The sequence below is a fragment of the Papaver somniferum genome, chromosome 2 (genome assembly GCF_003573695.1).
Source record: "Papaver somniferum cultivar HN1 chromosome 2, ASM357369v1, whole genome shotgun sequence".
In the NCBI taxonomy this organism is placed as follows: Eukaryota; Viridiplantae; Streptophyta; class Magnoliopsida; order Ranunculales; family Papaveraceae; genus Papaver; species Papaver somniferum.
In genome coordinates this window covers 130,095,228-130,101,648 of record NC_039359.1, presented here as the reverse complement: position 1 = coordinate 130,101,648, position 6,421 = coordinate 130,095,228, and the positions used below count along the sequence as shown (strand labels likewise).

General features: G+C 40.5%; 1 pseudogene; it reads left to right on the top strand.

Moving 5' to 3' along the window:
- The first annotated feature begins 1,295 nt into the window (after positions 1–1,295).
- Positions 1,296–3,200, top strand: LOC113351949 (annotated as a pseudogene).
- Positions 3,201–6,421: the final 3,221 nt, after the last annotated feature.

Here is a 6,421-nt window from a genome sequence, read left to right as displayed (position 1 = left end):
AGTATAAATCATTAACGTTGAATTTGTTGATGCAACAACATTAAATCAAGATATTTATGATCATGAAGCTTTAGGTGAAGAACCAACCCATGAAAGTAAACAAGTACTCCAATTACCCATGTATAGGTATTAATGTATTGAAATTTGATTTTTTTCATTGAATCCTCCATTGTTACGCCTGAAAAACTCAGTGCCGGCATGGTAAAAGTATTATCGAGCATGCCGGTAGTGGTGCCGGCATGGTCGATTCCCAAATGAACCATGCCGATTTGAGGACAAAAACATACAAAAAAATTTTGTCTGAAATAGCAAGTATCGGCATGGTATTCATCCTGAATAACCATGCCGGAACTCAGTATCGGCATGGTCTTCATCCTAAATAACCATGCCGGCACTCACTACCGGCATGGTCTTCATCCTAAACTAGTACAACCGTTGCCACGGTGAGAGGACCGACCGAAGAAGAATCTGAAGATGGGGATTGTTCGCGACTACTTTCACATTTTGTTTCAGGAAAAACGATATTTTCTCTCCGTTTCGGAAAAATTGATACTTTCACCTCATTTCAGAAAAGTGATACTTTCGCCTCGTCTCAGAAAAAGTGATGCCTTTGCTCCGTTCCAGAAAAAGTGATGCTTTCGCTCTGTTCACTTTTTCTGGAACAGAGCGAAAGTATCACTTTTCCCAAAAACGGAGCGAAAGTATCACTTTTCCCTAAACGGGGCGAAAGTATCACTTTTCCCGAAACGGGAGAAAGGATCACTTTTCCTGAAACGGAATGTGAAAGTGTTACTTTTTTCTGAAACGGAATATTAGTCGATCCATAAACCAAAATATGGTTGCATGATGTGTTATGCATCCTTTGTGGCGGTTTGTATAATGGTTATGCATTCAATTTTCGAGAATTGTGCCTAAAATGAAAGTATCTTTTTTTCTTGAAACAGGGGAAGTACGTCGTTTTATTAGTTGCAACCGAAAATTAGTTGATGCATAAACCAAAATATGGTTACATAAAGTATTATGTATCCTTTATGGTGGTTTGCATAATGAATATACATTTACTTTTCTAAAATTGTGCCTAAAATGAAAAATACCTCCGAATTTTTCGTAAAAACTCAAAATTTGATATTGTTGTTTGTATTCATTGCATAGCTTTTCTTATTACCTTTCGAACGAGATAAAATTTGCAAAATTCCAAGGCACGGATTTTAGGTATGTTATATTAAAGTTTGCTTTCCAATTATACCCCTAAAAAATAGGATACATAAGGAGTTATAGTAATTTGATTAAAATGGATGGATAATTGTGTCAAGTGAAAAAGACCAACCATAGACACCAAATCCAATCTTTTTGTGTCAATTGATGACTTAGGAGTTAGGATTTACAAAAAAGTGACCATATAAAGGTCCTCCCTCGCTTCGCTCGGTCGGCCCAATAATCATGCCGGCCCTCACTACCGGCATGGTCTTCATCACTACCGGCATGATCTTCATCCCTACTGAATGTTAAAAAAAAAATTCAAAGTGAGGAGCCGGCAGAGAAGGAGAAGGGAATTTGAAAGGGAGTGAGAAATGTTTCGAATTTAAAAGGGAGTAGGGTATTTTTATGTTTGATTTAGCTTTTATTGTTTTATAGGGTAGTTTCGTATTTTCGCCCCAAAAAACACCCCTTAACAAACACTATTGGTTGGGGAAGTAATTTATATCCCCAATCGGGCGTTCCTTACATCACAAATTCCATCTTCTGAGCAGCTTGTCTTCAACGACGATGATCCCCTAAACTTACAATCCAACTCTTCCTCTGATAACACCTGTTATCAGGTCCGTAGATATCAAAACACACACTGAATTCCCAGCTGTTAAGCGGTCAGTTTCACAAGAACACTTCCATATACTCGTCAATCTCAAATCTATTGTTACTGGTAATGATCAAGCTTGTCGTGCACCACTTGATCTCGTCACAGTCCTTGATATAAGTGGTAGCATGAATGGCACAAAAATTCAGTTGTTAAAGCAAGCCATGGGGTTTGTGATAGACAACCTTGGCCCTTCTGACAGATTATCTGTTGTTAGCTTCTCAGAAGATGCCCGTCGCCTCTTCCCCCTTCTCCTCATGAATGATTCTGGTAAACAACGTGCATTACAAGCTGTGAATTCTTTGGCTGCCGATGGTCTGACAAACATCGTAGAAGGACTCAAGAAAGGCACAAAGGTTATTGAAGATCGAAGACACAAAATCCTGTTTATAGTATCATGCTATTATCCGACGGGCAGGATACGTGCACGGGCACAAAGACGATCAACCTTAAATATATTTCTAAGTTGCAAATTCCAGTTCACACATTTGGATTTGGTGCAGACCATGACTCCATCATGTTGCATTCAATTGCAGAGAGTTCGAAGGGAACTTTTTCTTATATCGAAGCCGAGGGAATAATACAAGATGCATTTGCTCAACGTATTGGTGGTCTCCTTAGCGTAGCTGTGCAAGACTTGCAAGTACACATCCAATCGCTTGACCCTCATCTTGGTATCAATCAACTAAAAGCAGGGAGTTATTCCACTTCTTTGACAGGCGAGAACCAACTAGGATCTGTTGACATCGGGGATATGTATGCAGATGAAGAGAGGGATTTTCTCGTGCTTGTTAACATTCCAGTTGTAGCAGATGGAAATTCCAACGATCAGATGAAGTTCCTTACTGTGTGGTGTGTTTATAAAGATCCTTTAACTAAAGAATTTGTTACTACCCAAGCTATAGAATTGAAACTTCAGAGACCCGAAATGGTTAATGAAGAAGATATGGTTGTTTCTATAGAGGTTGACAGGCAGAAGAACAGGTTGCAGGTCGCTAAGGCACTGAATGATTCACGCGCTGCTGCTGAGAAAGGTGATCTGCCCACCGCGTTGTCTATAATTGATGGTTGTAGGATGCAGATTTCAGAAACTACCTCTGCGCGCGCCGGTGACGAATTTGCTGTTGATTTAGATTTAGAGCTTCAGGAGGTGAGATCGAGGATGGGAAACAAGAAAACATATGAGTCAGCAGGAAGGGGATATCTACTTTCAGGAATGAGGGCACATTCGAGACAAATGGCTGGAACTCGAGGACGTTCTACTCGCAGTATGTACCAGACACTTTGTATGCGTGATATGGTTTATGCATCTCGTCGTGCTACTGGCAAGTCAAGCAGAAAATAGTTGAAGAAAAATGAGCTTTACATAGCGATTTCTTTGGTTTTACTTCTCTGGATACATTAGTGTGATTCTTATTTTGTGGAGTGTTATTTTAAGGATACAACCGTTTTTTGTTATTCTTTTTCTTCTTGTCAATGACTATAATAAGTAATAAAATTTGTGAAAACTGATTTATTTATTTTTTAAAAATTGTAAAGTGTTTACCGGAGTCGGTCAGGCTTCCTTGTTCTTAATGTGAGATCATAGAATGTGCGCACAGGTCTGTCAGGCTTCCTTGTTCTAGTAGTGCTTACTGTTGGAGAAAAATGAGTTAAATAAAAATGTTCTGGTCTTGGTGTGGTTTGACCTAGTGACCTATCGGTCCAAGGATACTTGCTCATTTTATGAGCAAGTTATAACCCGAAAGGAGTCACTATCTATCCACAAAAAACCAGCCAAAACAAAAGTAACACAAAAATCTCAAAAAATAAAATTTTGATGAAACCAAAATTTGATGAAACCTCATAGAATTTGACGAAACCAATTTTTGGTTTCATCATAAAATTTGATGAAACCAATTTTGAAATTTGGGGTTTTTGTATCAATTTTTTAAATTTTTGGGGTTTTTTGTATAATTTAGTTTAAGATGGAGTTTTAATGAATCCCAACATTTGAGTGGGGTTTCTGTACCACAAGTTTGGTCACCTTGGGTTTTTATGACTAGTTTTGTTTTATGAGTGAATGAATCTCTCTTTAGTCCCACATTGGGTATAATAGAGAAGGAGCTCCACTATATAACCATATTCTTATGGATATGTTGTAAAACAATGTGGGTGGAGCGGGTATAATAGAGAAGGAGCTCAAAAATATATATTTTGACCCATGCGATAAGCGCGTATGCCATGCACCAAGTCCCTTTTCTACACGGATTTCTTTTTTGGCGAGTTTTCTTTAGAAAATTAATTCCAAAATTAATTCTTAAGAGTTTTATTTATGGGTAAATTCTTTTTACGTGTTTTACTTGTTTTTGAAGAAAACCAAAACCTAACTTGATTTGCAAGTATTTCATCCTATAAATACAACTCGAAATTTTGCAAAACACACAAGAAGCAATTCCTTTTATTATCTTCTTCCTTTGTTTGTCAGCGTTTTTACTTTCCATCCCCGTTGCTGAGTTCGAAGAGAGGGTAACTTGCGTTGTGCTAACTCAAGTTACCTTTAGAGGAAGATGAACCAGAAGTAGAACCTAGAAGAGGTAAAAGGGCTAAAACTAAGAAAACCTATACAAAAACTTCTAAAGCCATCAATCTTCCTCCTCCGAAGACGATACAACATCCAAGTAGTCCCAGTTATCCTCCGGGATTCTTTCTTCCAAGAAGTGATAGCTTGTATCGAATGCGAATGTTTCTCCCTTTTCCTCCAAGTAGCGCGCTTTCACGACTTCGTGCTACAAAAAAACAAAAACAAACTTACCTTCGTAACGTTCCATCCATGTATTGGAGGAGTGATCACTAGTGGATCGTTGTGCATTTCAACCTCCTGGTTGACGTCCTTTGTTGAAAAGGTTAATGGCGTAGCCATCCAGTCCTCCCAAGTGCTAGTGGGTGGTCCACTTAGCTTTAACACTTCATGGGATTCAATCTTCTTTCTGTTTCGAGCTAACTCGAGGATATCTTCGAGCATTTCTTCTTGGCCTCCGCTGGAGAAGGTGATCATGTTGATGTATTTTCCATCCTGAGGTAGTTCAACCCTTTTCTTTGGGATCTCCTCAGTCTCCGCTGGCTGCAGTTGTACGTACTCCATGAATTTGCCTTCGTCGATGAATCTCTGGATCACGTTGCGAAGGTGGTAGCATGTATCAGTAGTATGTCCGTGGTATTGGTGGTACGCACAGTACTCCTTAGACTCCTTTGTCTTTTCTGTCTGTTTTCCCCTAGTATTAGGGTAAGGAAAGCTTGGCTTTGCTCCCTCCTTGCTTAGGATGTGAGAGAAATTTGTGTTTAACATCGTGTAGAACTTATCCATAAATTCTTCTCTTCCTTTGCCTCGTTTTTCGTCTCCGTGCTTGGATCGCTTGTCTCGAGAATTGAATCTGCCCCCGGCTTCGTTTTGTCGCTTAGATACCTCCGGAATTGGTTCCAGAGAGTTAGTTCGTTGCGGAGCCGTTGTTGCCTTTTCTTGGGCCCTGGGGTTGTCCTTATGGATTTCTTCGAGTCTGATGTAACGGTCCTGGACAACCCTGAGCTCGCCTTCGGAATCGAGGGCTCTGTTGTGAAGCTCCATGAAGATGGTTGAGGTTCTATCAAGTCCGTACTTATAGTAATTTATGCTAATTTCTGGATTGACTTTTCCAATTGCTTGGCATGTCTTTTTCCACCTGTCTGTGTACTACATCAGTGTCTCCCGGGGACCGATAGCTAAAGCAAATAGCCTATCTAACCCCGCCTTTGTTGATTTGTTGTACATGTATGTCTCCAAAAATACCGTAGATAATTGCTCGAAGGAGTCAATTGAGTTTGCTGGTAAGTTGTCATACCAATCCAGTGCTGATCCCGTCAAGCTTGCTGGGAAGTACCTACAAAGTACCACCTCGTTTCTTTCCCAATGGGCAAGGACACGAGTGTAATACCGTAGGTGGGCTGCGGGATCTGAGGTACCGTTGTATGCTTGGAACGTAGGTACCGGGCATTTCGGAGGGATGGTTTCCCTCAAAATACGAAAGGATAGTGGTGACGTGGTTGCCTCCTATAGTACTTCTTCTAGTCTTGCGCCTGTGTGGCCAGTTTTTAGGCCTTGGATCTCCTTCCGCATTTTCTCCATTTGCTCCATGACCATGTTCACATTGTAAGCATCTTTGGAAAATGCTTCGTCGTAGTAGGTTTGTGAGGGCTTGTATGTTGAATCCGTTTCATCTGGATCATGGTGCGCTCTCCTTACTCCCTTAGGCTGATTCGCCTTTTGTGGGTTGATATCCACCCTTCGTCTTCCTGAGATATCCCCATTTTCACGCCTCGGTTGTGGAGGATGAGTTTGGGAACCTTCGACTTGTATGTCTAACATACATTTGAGGTTCTGGTTCTTTTGGGCCATCTCGTGCATTGCATCTTCGTTTTTCTTGTTACGGAGTAACCAAGCTGCTATTTGTGCCGCCATTTGGTCTTCGTTGTGGGTTCCACCCCCCCTGAGGAGTGTTGTCTGCTGGATATTCAGAGTTTTCCACTCCTTCCTCTATAATTGGCACGTCT